Source organism: Rhinolophus sinicus, chromosome 16 (assembly GCF_057876585.1).
Source record: "Rhinolophus sinicus isolate RSI-liver-muscle chromosome 16, RSI-T2T, whole genome shotgun sequence".
Taxonomy (NCBI): Eukaryota; Metazoa; Chordata; class Mammalia; order Chiroptera; family Rhinolophidae; genus Rhinolophus; species Rhinolophus sinicus.
This window is the reverse complement of record NC_142516.1, coordinates 149,806,586-149,824,714: the sequence shown is the minus strand read 5'-3', so window position 1 is coordinate 149,824,714 and position 18,129 is coordinate 149,806,586. Positions and strand designations below refer to the sequence as shown.

The following is an 18,129-nucleotide window of genomic DNA, read 5'->3' as shown; positions in this document are numbered from 1 at the left end:
CCGTGCTGTTGGAGAGGATTACTAATAACTGACAAGTACATTCAAACTGTTACAGAGGTTCTTACTTAAGGTATATAAGAGATTCTGCTGTGAGAAGTAGCTCGATCGTAGATCAAACTACCTTTCAGTGTCTGCCCTCGGGATGGCCAGATCCACAGCTCAGCTGAAAACCTCTGGGTGATTTAAGTTGCATGACCAAAGGTCATGTGGCCCCCTTTTCTCCCTTTGGTTCAGCTACTCTGAAAAATGAAGGCAGCCTATTTGAGGTGTCCCTTCAGCCCCCTCAATGTAAATGTCGTCTGTGCTATTTTAACAGTATTTTAACCATACTGTTTCAGAGATCCTCTCCAAATTTGGTGAACACCACATAGCTATTTTCATGAAATAGGTTATAACCAGAAAGTAACTTTGTTTTGTTCATATACATTTTACATAATCCTTAGCATTATGAAAGAGCTATTATACCCATAATGTAGAAGAGAAATCAAGATTCATAAAAGTTGAGTAACTCTTTCAAGATCACTAGAGCAGCATAATTCTCAAGCCCTGGCTTGTCCTAACCCGACGGCCATGTTGGCCTGAGCTCTATTTGTGGCATCCTTCAGGTCAAAATTTCATTCAAGAATTCAGAGTGAAGCATTCCTCTAGGTTTAAGGTAAAGCAATAATAAGAAGTCTTTACTAGGTTATCTGAACAGGTTTTCTTCCCTATCTCAAGAATACAATTTATGAAATATTTTGAAGCTGTTGGTTACAAAGTACTACACTAGATTTAAGACAGAGCCTAATTCTTTATTAGGACCAGAGGCTACTGGAAGGAATGTCACATTTCACCATCTCTCCAGTGTTTCCAGTTTCTGTTTGTTTTTTAATCAAGCTTCCATATAGTTCCCTTGAAATAAAAAATGAGAGCCATTGAATTTTTCCTAATAAGGATATGTCATTAAGTCATGATGAAGCAGCGCCTGAAAAGATGTAAGAAACCACACACAGCCAGAGAGAATGAATTTTGGGATAAAGGTCACACATGGATCACTTGCCCCTGAAGTCCAATTATGTACAGACAGTCTGAGAAGTTAGGTTTGTTGTTGGTCCTTTCTCTGATAAGTTTACTGTGGGTCCTTCTAGGACGCTGGCTTATATAAACAAAGGAAGAAGTTTATCAGTCCTCATGAGTACACTAAAAAGTCTAAATTAGGAGACTCTAATTTTTCTTCTACTAGAGAACTCTTCCTTTAAACAAAAGGGTCACCCCCACAAAAGTACATAAGCAGCACAGTAGCAAAGTGCTCTAGCTGCATATGAGGGGCTCCCCATTTCTAATAAGCTCTGCAGCACAGAGATGGAAATGCACTCGGTGAAATGTAAAACCGGTGACTTTCCAGAGGAAGAAAAGTATATTCAAAGTAGCATAACAGCTTAGAAAAACCTGGCTTATAAATTTCAAATAGGTCTCAGCAAATTGATTAGATATATACAGAAGTAACAAATACCGGTATACTACAAAATAAATATATATTTAAGACTCATACATATACCGGAGGTGCCAAAATAATGTATACACATGACTTGATCATCTTTTGTTATTGGTATACATTGAGGATTACAATTCTAATACAGTGTTTTTCCTTTCTTAAAATGTGTGGACATTTTATTTGGCATCCTCTGTGTTGGTGTGGCGAGCAATCTGAGCACATTATCATCCATAAACATAAAGTTAAGGCATTTTCAGTTCTGCAGAAAGGAAAGATCAGGGCTTGCTTTTCACAATAGGCTAGTGGTGAAGAGCTAAGTTTCTGGTCGTCCTGCCCAAGTTTGACTCTCGACTCAGCTTTATACAGCTGCTAAGCTTCAGTGTTTGTCTATCAGTAAGTAAGCTGGGTTCAACAATAGGCTCTACCTCACCAAGACCTTATGAGGAGTAAATGACAGAATATACCTTTACTCTCTCCCCTTTTATGTTCTTGTTGTCTGGGTGGTGAACACGCAATGTGAGATATAGATGACGTATTACAGAATTGTGCCCCTGAAACCTATGTAACTTTACTAACCATTGTCACCCCAATAAACTTTAATTTTTAAAAAAAGGCACTTTGAATAATAACAATAAAACACAAGTGAAACATTTTGATTAAAGTAAAAAAATAAAAATTAAAATATACCGGGGGTGCCAAAAAAATGTATACACATGACTTGTATTCATCTTTTGTTGTCAGTATATGAGCATATTGAGTATGACAATATTAATACAATTTTCTCCTTTCTTAAAATGTGTATACATGTTTTTGGCAACCACTGTATGTTGACCACATACAACAGAGCCTGACACGGAGCAAGCTGTCAGTGAATATCAGTTACTGTTCTTAAAATAATAGTAAAAGAAGCTCTGACGTTTCCATATCAGTATTTATTCCTTGTTCTACCCAAACATCTCTTGGCAACTCAGAGGCGCTTCTTCTTCTATTTCCTCGATGACAATTCATGTCAAAAGCTGACAGGAAAATTATAGGGAATTTATAATAACAAATAATGAGCCGCATTATTTCTGTGGAAGCCTGCAATTACTTTAGTTCAACAAATGCTCAGTGAAGCGTTATGAAGCTGTGCAGGGGACGTGAATAGGAGCGAAGTCCAATCCCTACCCTCAAGAAGCTTTCCGCATGGCAAAAGAGGAACAACTAACCCCTGAAAAATGGAGAAAGGATGAAAATGGCTGTATTGCTTTCCTAGGGCTGCTGTCACAAAGCACCCCGGAGAGGTTGTCTGACTTCATCAGAAATGTATTCTCTCTCAGTTCTTGAGGCTAGAAGTATGAAATCAAGGTGTCGGCAGGACCACGCTCCCTCAGAGACTCCGGACAGAATCCTTCCATGCCTCTTCCTAAGTGTCATCCATCCTTAGTTGTCCCTGGCTCACAGCTTCCTCCCTCCAATCTCTGCCTCCGTCATCACATGGCCTTCTCCCATTGTGTCTGCCTTTACACTATCTTCTTATAAGGTCAACAGTCTAATGGGATGAGGGACCACCTTAAAGATGACCTCTTCTTTACCTGAATACATCTGCAAAGGCCCTTTTTCCAAATAAGGTCACATTCACAGGTACCAGGGGTTGGTATGTTAACATCTTTTTGAGGGACACAATTCGACCCATAGTAAGTAATAGCAGCTTAAATAAAGATTGGTTTCTATAGATGTCAAAGAATTAATAAAAGGGTTTCTACTGCCTTTTCAGTAAGGGGATCCCAACTACATGCTATGTGGTGGCCAGAATGATGACGCCTCAGGCCTTTTGCATTTGTTTGTTTCGTTTTGTTTTTCTCTGTAGAATGAAGGCTTTGGACTGTAAGATCTCTAACGTCTATTCTTGACGCAACATCCTGTGATTTAATCAGCAACCTAACACATTCCTGACTGGTCTCATTATTTACTTGCTAATTTTGATTTATAAATATATTTTATTGTTTATAAGCTTTCACTGATTATATCCATTTTACTTAGCCCATGCTAAAAAGAAAAAATTACTGGGCATTTACAATTATCCTGACAGATAAGCATCAATAAAGACAAGGTCCTCTGCTTTGAATTTTATGCATCTGATGTCCAGAAGAATTTTCCGCAGACTAGCTTCTACCACATATACTTCAAATTCTTTTTTCTCTTCTCCTACCTGCTTACTTCCAGGGCTGGGTATTGTAGCATACACTAACTCTGCAATGCACACCTCTGGCCCTGCCACCTTCATGCCATTATGACATGTGAGCGAGTACCCACACCGAGATGGCTAGCAATAATATAACCACATTCAAAAATGGCTATGGGCCATATAAGTATATTTCATGCAACTCAAGCTAGGAGTATTCCCATTCAACTTCTTCAGAGCCAGAGCCCCCAAAATGGTCACGGCCACTCCAAAGCCACCCCACAAAAGGGAGTGTGACAGAAAGTTAGTGTGAAAACAGACCGTGGTCTTCAACAATTGCAAATTTTATAAAACCAGGACCATATGAACACATTGCTAGGGTGCAAGTGAGAGGTCCTAATGCGTAAGCTTCGCATTAGCTTGTACTTCTCTCCCTATTTAAACAACAACAACAAACACAACTAACAAACTCTAATATTCACCGGTTTCCTACCGCTCTTATGAAAAAATTTGTACTCTTCACCCTGGCCAACATCATCACCAACCTCATCAGATGTCATATTCTACTGTGTGAACTACTGTACAACCCCTCAGACCATTTTTTTGTTTCTCAAACACACAGAGTCCTTTCTGCCTCCTGAATTCCCATTCCTTTTGCCAGAAATGCTTGTCTTCTTCTGGGCAAGGCAGGATCATTTTATCCTGAAGAAAATACCACCTCACCCCAGCCCTAACATGGCTGATTCCATCTCGCCACTATGTTTATTGCCTTCATAACACCTGTCACACCATGTAATTACTTTGCTCATCGATGTTTCACTTGCATGATCTGTTCTCTCATTGGAATTTACACTACAGTGATGGCCCCGTGTCTTGTTCAGCTCCATATCCCCTCTGCTTAGAACAGTGTCTAAGAACACAGGAAGGGTTCAATAAGTATTTATTCAATGAATGACTAATAACATTATGGTGTCAGAAGAAACAGACATAAATGAAAATATAAAACTATGGAATTCAAATAGTTTCTCATAATCTTTGCCTACGCCCAATCTACATTCTTGACTAAGGCACTAAACAAACTAGAGATCCACTCATTTAACAAATATTTTTGTATTACAAAATGCTAGAAAACATGAACAACACAGAGCGTATATTCTTATTAGATTGTAAATAACCTGAAATCATCACAATTTAGTTACAATCTACCTAAAGAAAAAAACATATGGATGAAAACAAAGTATATGTATTAAAGTATTTCATGATCAATTCCAAATTATTTAACACTCAGCGATCCTTTGTATTTCTGTGGTAACTTCTCCTCTTTCATTTCCGATTTTGTTTATTTGTGTCTTTTCTCTTGTTTCCTCAGTGAGTCTAGCCAGGGGTTGTGCATTTTATTAATCTTTGTCCAGCTCTTTGTTGCATTAAATTTTTTCTATTGTCTTTTTGTTCTATTTTTCATTTAGTTCTGCTGTAATTTTTATTATTTCCTTCCTTCTGCTGACTTTGGATTTCATTTGTTCTTCTTTTTCTAGTTCTTTAAAATGTAATGTCAGTTTGTTTATTTGGGATTTTTCTTATTTCTTGAGATAGACCTGTAATGATGTAAATTTTCCTCTTAATACTGCTTTCATAGAATATTATGAAGAACTATATGCACCAAATTCAATAAAGAAGAAATGGACAAGTGCTTAGAAATATATAACCTTCCTAGATTGAATCACAAAGAACCGGAAAATCTAAATAGACCGATCAACAGTAAGGAAATCATTCAAATCCTCCCCAAAAGCAAAAGTCCGAGACCAAGTGGCTTGATTAGTGAATTCTACCAAACATTCAATGATGATTAACACCTGTCCTCCTCAAACGCTTCCAAAAAATTGAAGAAGAGACAACACTCTCTTAACTCATTTTATGAGGCCAACATTACCCTGATACCAAAACCTGGTAAGGATAACACAAGAAAAGAAAACTACAGACCAATATGTCTGATGAATACAGATGCAAAAATCCTAAATAAAATTCTAGCAAATCGAATATAACAATACATTAAAAAAATTATGCATCACAATCAAGAGGGGTTTATTCCAGGGGCACAAGGATGGTTCAACATACACAAATTGATCAATGTGATACACCACATTAACAAAATAAAGGATAAAAAGCATATGATTATAACAATAGATCAGAAAATACACTTGACAAGATACAACACCCATTTATGATTAAAACACTTAATAAAATGGGTATAGAAGGAAAGTACCTCAACACAATAAAGGCCATATACAACAAACCCTCAGCTAATATCATACTTAATGGTGAAAAACTGAAGGCTTTTGCTCTATAATCAGGAATAAGACAGGGTTTCCCCATCACTACTGTTATTGAACATAGTATTGGAAGTCCTAGGCAGAGCAATCAGGCAAGAGATACAAATAAAAGGCATCCAGACTGGGAATGAAGAAGTTAAAATATCACTTTTTGCAGATGACATGGTTCTTTACATAGAAAACCCTAAAAACTCCACCAAAAAAACTATTGGAAACAATAAATAAATATAGCAAAGTTGCAGGATACAAAATCAATGTACAAAAATCCACTGCATTCCTACATACTAATAATGAAATTTCAGAAAAAGAAATGAAAAAAAAAATCCTTTTGCAATTGCAACAACAGAAAAATAAAATAAAATACCTAGGAATAAACTTAAAGAATGTGAAGGACCTATATACTTACTAAATGAAATTGAAGAAGACACAAAGAAATGGAAAGATATTCCATATTCATGGATTATAAGAATCAATATAGTTAAAATGGCCATATCACCCAAAGCAATATACAGATTTAACACATTCCCCATCAAAATCTCAATGGCATTTTTTTTAAAGAAGTAGAATCACAGAAGACCCCGAATAGTCAAAGCAATCCTGAAAAAAAAACAAAAAAAACAAGATGGCAGGTATCATACTCCCTGACTTCAATTATCTGTCTCTATATATGTGGGTTTATTGTTACTACAAAGTAGCAATAAAAAAAAACAAAAAATAAAAAAAATAAAAAATAAAAAATAAAAAAAAAACATGGATTGGCAGAAAAACAAATAGATCAATGGAATAGAATTGAGAACCCAGAAATAAACCCACATATATATAGACAGATAATTTTCAACAAAGGAGCCAAAAATATACAATAGAGAAAAGAAAGCCTCTTCAATAAAGGTACTGGGAAAATTAGAAAGCAACATGCAAAAGAATGAAACTAGACTGCTATCTGTCACCATATTTCACAATTAACTCAGAATGGATTGGGAGGAGATCCAAGACGGTGGAGTAGATAAACACTGTGCCTGCTTTCTTCCGTGAATGCCTTAAAATTACAATTAAATTACAGAAAAATCAATCTGGAGAACTATCTAAAGTCTGGCTGAACAGAAGTTTTATAACTAAGGAAATTTTAGAGTAAGAAGTACAAATTGGTTGTTACATAGTAATCATGGGGATGTAGGGTATAATATAAGGAATATAGTCAATAATATTATAATAATTATTTATGATGTTAGTTGGATACTAGATTTGTTGGAATGATAGATGGGAGGGGGTTGGGGACAGGGTAATAAAGAAGGGATTAAGAAGTACAAACTGATAGTTACAAAATAATCATGGGGATGTAAAGTAAAGCACAGGGAATATAGTCAATTATATGGTAATAACTATGTATAGTGCCAGGTGGGTACTAGACTAGTCAGGGGGATCACTTCTTAAATTATATAAATGTCTAACCACTATGCTGTACCCCTAACAATATAAAATAAAATTGTTAATGATAATTGAAAAAATTTAAAAGGTGGGGAGAGGTGACGGGAAGTATGAGGTCCAAATTTCCAGGTATAAAACAAGTAAGTCATGGGGATGTAATGTACAGCATAGGGAATATAGTTAATGATATTGTGATAGTGTGATTGGTGTCAGATTGTTGCTGGACTTATTGTGGTGATCGCTTCTTTAGATGTACAAATGTTGAATAACTAGGGTGTGCACCTGAAACTAATATAATATTGCATGTTAGCTATATTTTAATTAAAAATCTTTTAAAAAAATAAAATAAATTGGAAAAAAAGAAATCTGAAAGAAAAAAAAAAAAAAAGGATTGAAGACCTAAACATATGACCTGAAAGAATAAATTACACAGAAGAAAACACAGGTACTTTGTACAGCCCTTAGCTGTTAGCCTTCTTCTGGAATTGCACTGGCTAAGGAGAGCTGCCTTGTCCAGTCTCACTCCCCCACCCAGCATGCCCTTGTCCAGTTGATGGACAGAGGAGTATTAATGCCCACAGCTTTGCCCAATTGGAGGTAACTCTGAGGGGTCATCCCCAGCTCCCCGTAGCGCGGGCTGAGGCCTTTGTGGAGACTCCAACTCAGCCCAGCCTCTCCTTCTGCCCAGTCATGCTTCCTTCCTACCACACGGCTTGGAATCTCTACCTCAGAGTCTGCTTCCCAGGAAATCCAAACTGTGATACAGAGGCAAATCTACCACTTATTAATTCATTATTCAAGCATTTGATTTCCTTTCAAACTGATGCAAGGAATGTATTCAAAGTCACAATTTGATTCTTTTTGACAAAATTATTTGCCCATAAAAGTGTCTTGCCTGAGAGAGCACTAAATTAATTACAGAAGAAAAAGGAGCATGATAAGGAGAAACAAATAAAACCTGAAATATTTTTTTGTATTATGGATCTAAAAAATGGGAAATGTTCACATACTTTAAGGGGAAATATCACTTTTATTTCTAAAAGGCACTAATGAGTCATGTTTCACTTTGTCCAAATTTTTACTTAGTCTTTTATATTCCTAAGCCTTATGTCTCTACTTCTTTGAAAAGAGACTAGAAAAATGATCATATTGGTTCTCATGGAAGCCAAGTGTCTTCAAATAAGGTTAAAGCAAAGTGCATTAAGTTTGTATTTGGTAAACACAATCCTGGGGCCAGATTTGGCTATTGAGTACAAGGATTGCAAAACTCCAGAATGTAGCCTTATCGGTGCATCAAAGCCATTTCAAAGCTAACTGAAGTGGTTCTTCTCCAGCATTCATTATGTTTGTAAGCTGAAATGAGTCACACTTGGGAATTAATGCAGTTTATATGCATTATTGATAAAAGCCTCCATAAAGACAGCAAGGAGTAATTAAGGAAACATACAAGTAATCAATGCTGAAACTATTCCAACTCCTCCAAGAGTCATCAATATGTTTTAAATAAAAAACACATATTTTGTGGTTTTGCTCTGGTTAAAATCTTTACAGAGAGCAATTAACGTGTTTGATGCATGAGTTGATGACAAGCAGAGAACACAGGGACTGTAACTTTCACGTACTCTACCCACAGGAGCCACTGTGGAAGATGGGAAACTGCGTGACGAGGGGGGTGTTTTGCTGATCGCTGGGCTGACACTAACCACACTGCATGCATGCTGCAACACTACAAGGCAGGATGCACAGTGGTTAGGATCCTGGCATTTGGAGCCACGCCAGCTGTGTTCAAATCCTGCCTCTCCTCTTTCCATGTGGCCACAGGCAAGTCAGTGAACTTCTGCTCTTGTTTTCCTTTTCTGTAAAAAGGAGCTGATAATAATAGTATCCACCACATAACGCGGTTGTGAGAAGTAAGTGACCCAATATACATAAAACTCTTAGGACTGTGCCTGAAACATAAAAGCATTACCTATCTTTGAAAAACAAACTGAATTTTTAAAAGTTTGCTATTTGACAGGAGTTCCCTTATGTCTATCATTTCTCCAGCAAAGCATCCTCTCAGCACTGCTCCTGGCAAGGGTAACTGGGATCGTCTGGTCGCCTCACCGTGGAATTCGGGAAACTGGTGACCAGTCATCAGACACCGGCTGAGCTCAGCAGACACTCATGTTTTTATATCTTACAGTAATGAATCTTCCAGACTTTCATTTCTGGGAGCACAATAGAGTAAATACAATGAAAGGGTCTCTGGAGGAAAATAACAAAGACAGCTGGATAAATTATTACCAACACCTCTTTAAGTGCACTATGGAGTTATCAAGAAAGTAAGAAATGCTCAGAGGCTGGAAAAAAAAAAGGGACACTTCAACAGGAGCTAGCACCAAATCTACCCCAAGCCTGGTGGCAAGTGCTCAACTCCAGTAAGCTGGAGTCTTCACAAGGCACAGGAGGCCACAGGCAAGACTGGGCCTGTCCCAGGCAGAGGGGGCCTGCAGCTGGAACCCCAAAGGCCTGCACTGGCAGCAGAGCCAGGTTACTGTTCACAAGCCCACCTCAGGCTCCAAAAAACCCAGTAATCAGATAGAAAATAATGCTAATGTAATATTTAAAAAACCCAAACTAATGGGAAATAGGCCATTGATGAGCAAAATATCAAAACTGTGAACAAAGACCAACTGTTGCTGTTTCTTTCACTTGGCACTCTGTGTCACTGTGCAACAGGAACTGTCCTTTCCAATCAGCATGCTCGTCCGTCGCAGGGTGGGCTTATGAGGGTAGACATTGGCTGGACATCAAATTGGGCAACATAGGGCTTTACATATAGTCATGTTGTTTAACCAAACAAGAGCAAATGCATGAGGAAATCCCTAAGGTAGTTAAAGAACACAATTTACATACCTGACCTAATGAACATAGAATTCAAAAACTAATGTGTATTATTTTCTTGCACATAGGAAACATTTACAAAAATTCACTCTGTGCCAGGCCATTAATGCCGGCCTCAATAATAAATTGCAAACACTGCATATCCAATCGCAGCTTTCTGATAAAAATTGCAATTGTTAGAAATTAATGATAAAATAACTAGAAACTTCATCTCTTTAGTAATTTTAAAAGTCTTCTGAATGAAAGCATAATGGAAAGTGGAAAATATTGAACTATAATGAAACATATATATATATATATATATATATATATATATATATATATATACACACACACACACATATATAAATTTTAAAGAAGTAAATAAAATTATAAAGGAAAATGTCTAGCCTTAAATGTTTACATTAGAAAAGACTCAAAATTAATAAATCAACATCCAAATTAAGAAGTTAAAACAAAAGCAGTGTAAGTCCCAAAATATATAAAGAAGAGAATAATATGTGTAAGAGAAATCTTCCATAAAATAAAAATATATATAATGCAGAGAATCAAGAAAGTGAATTGTGGTACCATAAAAGAATAATGCAACAAACAGATCTTTGACAAGATTAATCAAGCAAACAAAGAAAGAAGGCATAAATATTACAATGAATGTAAAATGACAGAACTCAAGATGCAGTGCAGATTAATAGAACAGGAGAAGGATAGTATGCACGATTATGCCAATACAATCTCAAAGTACAAATTGCCAAACTACTCCAAAAAACAGTAGGTTCTACAAATCAATCAAGCTAATTTAATCACACACACACACACACACACACACACACACACACCCCTGAAACTAGTGAAAAAAAAGAGAAAGAAAAAGAAACAACAAAAAAAAGAAGAAAGAAAGAAAGAAACAGAATCTAACTTCATACAAATTCTTTCAGGTAACAGAAAAATAGAAGCATAGCCCAACTCATGTTAATACCAAAGAGATAACAAAATCAAGAAAGGACAGCAAAAGAAAGCGAAAATTATGGAGAATGTTTGTCATGCAGGGTCTCAACTCCCGCTCCCCGCACAAGAACTCAGGATATGGTGAGGCCAAAAAGGAACACCAACGGAGCCATACATGGGGGGGTGGAGGGTGGTCACACCACTATATTCTCGCTGGCGGATGGGTTGGAGGTACAAAAGCAAACATCTGCCAGTACCCCAACAAGGGGTCTTCCTGCACCCCAGTCTCACTGGTGGCCAGGCGAGACACACAAAGCAAGATCCACACAATGCACAATCCATCTTCTGCTTCTCTGCCAACCAACCAACCAACCAACCAACCAACATAGCCACGGCAGTTATACCAGTGGCCAACTGGCTAACTGGTTACAGCTGATGGCCGTGTGATCACAGCTGATGGCCATCTACTACCCAAGCCAGCACCTTTCCACATGAGGCCTGGAAACTGCTCTGTGGGTCTCTGTCCCCACAATGTCACTCATTAAAATAGATTTTTCAGCACATTATCAGTTTAATGGAGAAAAAAACATGATCTTCCCAAAGATGCAAATATATCACTAAGTAGGTGTCATGTGGGGTCTCTGGTCCTACTCCCCACATAAGAACGCAGGATATGGCGAGGCCAAAAAGGAACATGAACAGAGCCATGGATGGGGGGTTCATGCCACTATAGTCTTGCTGGCGGCTGGGTTGGAGACACAGGAAGCAGGATCCACACGATCCACAACTCGCCATCTGCTTCTCTGCCAAACAACCAACCCCACTTGCTAGCTGAAATCCGCAGTCTGCTTCTCTGCCAACCAACCAATTAACCCCCTAGCGTAGCCACAGCAGTTATATCAGTGGCTAATGGCTAACTGGTTACAGCTGAGGGCCAACTAGTCACAGCTGATGACCATCTACTACCGAGCCAGCACCTTTACTCGTGAGGCCGAGAGCTTGGAAACTGTGCTCCTGGCTCTGTCCCCTCAAGTGTCTACCGGGCACCACACACTGTGTGGGGGCCACACGTCCTCCTGCCCAGAGTCAGACACTGTTCCTACCTGGCCAGAATCCTGCTCGCCGTGCCAGGTGGCTGAGTGGGTGGTGGTCTCGGTGCAAGACGTCCACAATCCTCTGAGCCTACAGCGGCAGTGGATTACCAACAGGAAGGCGATGACTTCTATGGCCAAGAGGGTGGTGTGCCATCTGGAGGCTCGAGTCTCCCAGGTAGAGCGCACCTCCCGTTCCCAGCGCCATTCCTCACGGGCCTCTCGAAGCTGAGCTTTCACATGTATAAATGGCTCCATTACCCCTCTGGGCATTCTGGCTGATGCAGTACCCTGCTCACTGCGCCATGTGTCATTCGGGGTCTCAGCTCCCGCTTCTCGCACAAGAACGCAGGATATGGTCATTCCAAAAAGGAACACCCACGGAGCCATAGAGAGGGGGGTTCATGCCACTATAGTCTCGCTGGCGGCTGGGTTGGAGACAGGAAGCTGGAGCCACATGACCTGCAACCCGCCATCCACTTCTCTGCCAACCAACCAACTAACCCCCTAGCGTAGCCATGGCAGTTATATTAGTGGCTAATGGCTAACTGGTTACAGACTGATGGCCAACTAGTCACAGCTGATGTTCATCTACTACCCAAGCCAGCATCTTTCCACATGAGGTCGAGAGCCTGGAAACTGCTCTCAGGGACTCTGTCCCCACAGTAAGATATCCATTTATGATTAAAAATGTTTTGAGAAATTAGTAGTATGAAACAAATTTTGATATCCTGATAAAGGACATATAAAATTACACCAGACATACCAATTAATGGCACAATGTTAAAAGTACTTCCTTTTAATATTAGGAGCAAGGCAACTTGCAAACCATTGCTGCTTTTATTCGATATTATACAGGAGGTCCTAGCTACTACTGTAGTACAAAAAAAAAAAAGAAAAGAAAACCTATAAAAAAAATAGAGAAAACAAGCAAAGCTCATTATTTTCAAATGATGTGATTTTTATGCAGAAATCACTAAACCAACAAGTAAATATTTAAATTAATAAATGTACTTATCTAATTTCTGGAATTAGAATTAATATGCATTAATTAAGATCATCTTATTTATTGTAATAGATATATCTCAATGGCTTAACAAAATTACAATTTGTTTCTCACATATAAAGTTAATTTAATGGGAGCAGGTGAGGGGCGGGGCTCCACTCCACCAAATCACTTGGGGACCCAGCTGATAGAGACAGCACCCTATTCAACATGAGGCTTCCAAAGTCTTCTGGCATCAACCTTCAGCAACTTACAGGGAATGGTATAATTGTTTATGGTACCTGACAAGCTGATTCCAAAATGTGCATGGAAACTCAAAGGACTGAAAATGACAAAACACCCCCAAAGGAGAATATGGTAAAGGATTTCCCAATCCACATCAGAACTAATAAAACTATAGTAACTAAAACAATGTGGAACTGATAGTCTTAGACAAGGTAGACCAGTGGCACAAAACAGAACGGCCAGAAACAGTCCAACTTATAAGAAAACTTGACACATAACAGAGTGAGAGAGGGACATGAAAAATCACTGGGAGTAGGGAAACTATGCAACAAATGGTAGTTGGACATTTAGCTACTCAATGAATAAAAATAAAAAAAAATTAATTAGATCTCTACTTCCCACCATACAGGAAAATTATCAATTTCAATGAAATTAAAGGCTTAAGTGTAAAGAGCAAAACTATATATATATATTTTTTTTAATTGGGGAAGGGGAACAGGACTTTATTGGGGAACAATGTGTACTTTCCAGACTTTTCCAAGTCAAATTGTTGTCCTTCCAATCTTAGCTGCGGAGGGTTCAGCTCAGCTCCCGGTCCAGTTGCCGTTGCTAGTTGCAGGGGGTGCAGCCCACCATCCTCTGAGGGAGTGGAATCAGCAACCTTGTGATTTAGAAGATGCGCTCCAACCATCTGAGCCATCCGGGAGCTCAGCTCAAGGTGCCGTGTTCAATCTTAGTTGCAGGGGGCGCAACCCACCATCTCTTGCGGGAGTCGAACCGGCAACCTTGTGGTTGAAAGGATGCCCTCCAACCAGCTGAGCCACCTGGGCGCTCAGCGGCAGCTCATTGACTTCATCCTAGTTGCGGAGGGCACAGCTCGCTGGCCCATGTGGGAATTGAACCAGCAGCCCCGTTGCTCAGAGCTCGCATTCTAACCCACTGAGCCACCGTCTGCCCCAAAATTACAAATTTTTGAGAAAATAATACATAAGAATATCTTTACCACATTAGGGATAGGGCAAGATATATTAAATGTGTTTTTTTTTTTCCTTAAAGCTCAAAATCATAAAGGAAAAAGATTGATAAATTTAAGTCTTTTAAAATTAAGAACTATATATCAAGAGGATCAATGAGAAGATACAAACCAAGAGAAGACATTGGATACACCTAAGATTAATATCTGCAATATGTAAAGGACTCCTACAAATCAATATGAAAAATGACAAACAATCCAATATAAAATGGGCAAAAGACATGAACAGACATTTCATAGAAGAGGAAATATAAATGGCCCAAAAGACTTGTGAAAAATTCTCCACTGCATTAATAATCAGGGAAACTCAATTTAAAATCACAATGAGATATCATTTCACACCTATCACATCAGCAAAAAAGTTAAACATAGGACAAGAGATATTCTCATACAGTGTTGTTGGGAGTTACATCGGTATTATCATTTTAGAAAACTATTTGGATTTACCTAATAGGATATGTGCATGGGTAAAGGGCCGGGGGTAAATATCTGAGCCAAAACTTATTAGTGGTAACAACAGCCAGGGATGATTAACAGAAACTGACTGTATCAGTAACTCATACCAATGTCCTGGTTTAATATCCTCACATATGGCAAGAAATACAGCATGGCTATTAAGCTAGTGGCTTTGAAATCAGATCGTCTGGGTTTAAACCTTGACTCTGGCCGCTTATTGTGGACTGTTGCAAGACCTTTAACCTCTGTGCCTCTATTTTACCATCTCTAACTGGGGACAGTAAGATTGAACATTTAAGTGAGTGCTATTACAATTACCAATTCTTTTAAATTTTCATTGGCGATGAGAATAAAAATGTAAGGGGGTAGGAATGGCCCAGCGCCCGCTGAGAACACTTAAGAGTTTACTTCTCTTCTGGGTTTACTGTCTCCTCAAGCCTGTAGATGTTGTCTTCAGTGAAGGCTAAGTTTGGTATATCTCTGTATTTCTTAGCTAGAATATGGCATTTTCCTAACAATTTCATGCAAGTCAGAAGAAAACCCCACCAATTTCACATCCAGCTTCTCGGCATAAAAGAAGAAAATGAAGTCGCTGCTGCTTTAAAAGCTAATTACTAGCAAAATGCTTTCAGATTCACATTTCCTACAAAATAAAATTCTGCCTTTCAAATAAAGGTCTCTGGCAATGCTATTCAGCAACACCTTTTTTCCAAGCAGGGTTTTCCTTTAGTACAGAACACACTGTGCTCTACTCAGAAAATGACTGATTTCATTTTAAAGGGGGAGACAATTAAAGCATCTAATTTTTAAAGACATTTAAAAGTATCTACCCCGTGTCACTAAAGAGATATGGATGTTGTTGGTGAGTTCCTTCATTTTTGAAAATATGCTGAATAAATAAAATAAAATATGTAAAGATGCTTAGTTTAATGTCTGGATTTGAAAACAACAAACAAAAAAAATTTAATCACAATGTATATTTGGACCATAGGTTTTAAGAAACCTTTCATATCGTCAAATTTCAGCTTCTTTGGAAGACTGTTCTTCCTAAATATTTTCAATAATTCAATCATTTCAATTTTGATCTTTTTGTACATGTATACTATTCATTCTTCTTAAAAAGCTATCTTAGAGAATAAGAAAGAATATTAAGAAAATATCATTTAGAGCTTTTTGCACCCTGATGATTGAATTCAACATAATTGCAAATTGTGCATAACGTGATTCAGACCTTGTACCTGGTACCACTCAAATAATAAAAATTGCTTCACAAAGTTGAATATTTTTGTGAGTTTGAGCTCATAATTCTGCAGTTTCACATGTCAGATTACCTACAAAATTGCGCAAACTTTTGAACTCCTCCAAATCATTTGGTATCAAGAAATAGAACACATTCTCTTTTCTTCTTTCCTTCCCAGTAAAAAAAGAGTGGAAAGAAAGGTCCTCACTTGTCATCTCCATTCCCTCATCTCTGATTTACTTTTTTCATTTTAAAAAAGCGTTATGCAATATTTAAGGCATAAAAAAAAAAGTATACAGAATAAAACAAATGGCTCTTTACCGACCTCCCAGCCTAATAAATAACATATTTATAACATAGGTGGAAAGCCTCTGTGAACACTCCTAGATCATGTGACTCTCCCTCCTGAATTTGAACTATACAATTTCCATGCATCTCCGTAATTTTATCATGTGTGTATCCTTAAACCACATGCAATATTGTTTTGACTTTATACAGATGATGTCATAGAGTACGTATTCTTCCACTACTTGCTTTAATCATTCATCACTATATGTGACAATTATCTATACACATATACACAGTTTATGTTGACTCATTTTCACTGGTATATAGCGTTCCACTGTAAAAATGTACTATAATTTATGTCCTGATTTAGTGAATACTGAAAATATTAATTCACTACTGCAAACGGACATTAGTTGTCTCCATTTTTTTATGCCAAATCCTCTACATCTTTTGATATTGTCAATTTACGTTTTTTTGCCAGTCGGCTGTCCCATGGTGTTTTAATTCGCATTTCTCCAATTACTAGTACAGTTAAGCGTCTTTCTTACAAGCTTCTGGCCACTTGAGTTTTCTGGAAATTGTTCTACATACCAATCTCTGTTTTGGGGGGGAGGAGGTTTTTTCATTTTTAACATAGTGAAATTTATCAAGCCTTTTATTTATGGTTTAATAAATTCCTCCTTACCCTAAAGTCATAAAGATACCTTCCTCTATTTTCTTCTATAATAATTTTGCCTTTCAAATTATTCCATTGAGAATTGTTTTTTTGTATCCAGAGTGAAGAAGAGACCTAATTTCATTTTGTTTTTCCCTTGAGAAGAATGGAGTGCCCCAGCACCATTTATTGAGGCGTGTATCTTTTTCCCTTTGGTCCGCAGAACCCACTCAGACATAAATCAATTTTCTATATGTGTGTGAGCTTCCTACTCCTTCTTTCTGGGTTCAGTTCTTTTGTAGTTGAAGTGAATCCTGTAGCACTCAGTTCCTACTTTCAGAGTTGGTGGGTGGTAATCTTTCTTAGAAATGTATAAAAATATTTTCCCTTTCTTGAACAACATTTAAGTGAATAAACAACGTAATTGCCCCCCAGCATTTTCAAGATATTTCATTGTCTTCTGTTATTTATGATCTCAAAGATCATGCATGAGAAGTCGACTGTCAATTTGATTTGTTCCCTGATACATAATCCGTCTTACCTCTTGTAGCTTTGCATTTTTTCCTCTTTATCTTTTATGGTCTGTAACTTTAATATGTTTCTAGATGCAGATTTGTTATATTTATCTTGCTTGGGGTCTGTATGCCTTTTCAAACTTAGGATTCTTTTTTGTTTAACTCGAAAACATTTTTAACAATTCTTTTTAATATTGCTTCTCCACCGTGCTATTCACTTCTTCCTTTTGGAACTTCTATTAGCTGTACATTGAAGCTTCTAATTTTATCCTTCATGTCTCTTCATTTCTTTTTTAATATTTCCCATTTTTATTTCTCTGTTCTGCATTCTGTGTGGTTTCATCAGGTATATCTGACAAGTCATTAATTTTTCTGTGCATCTCCATCCACTCTATT

General features: G+C 37.8%; 1 long non-coding RNA gene across 1 annotated transcript in view; it reads right to left on the bottom strand.

Annotated features, from left to right (window-relative positions):
• The window catches only part of LOC141571015 (uncharacterized), a 65,077-nt gene that overhangs the window by 24,193 nt on the left and 22,755 nt on the right, over positions 1-18,129 (bottom strand). The gene's annotated exons all lie outside the window — the stretch shown is intronic.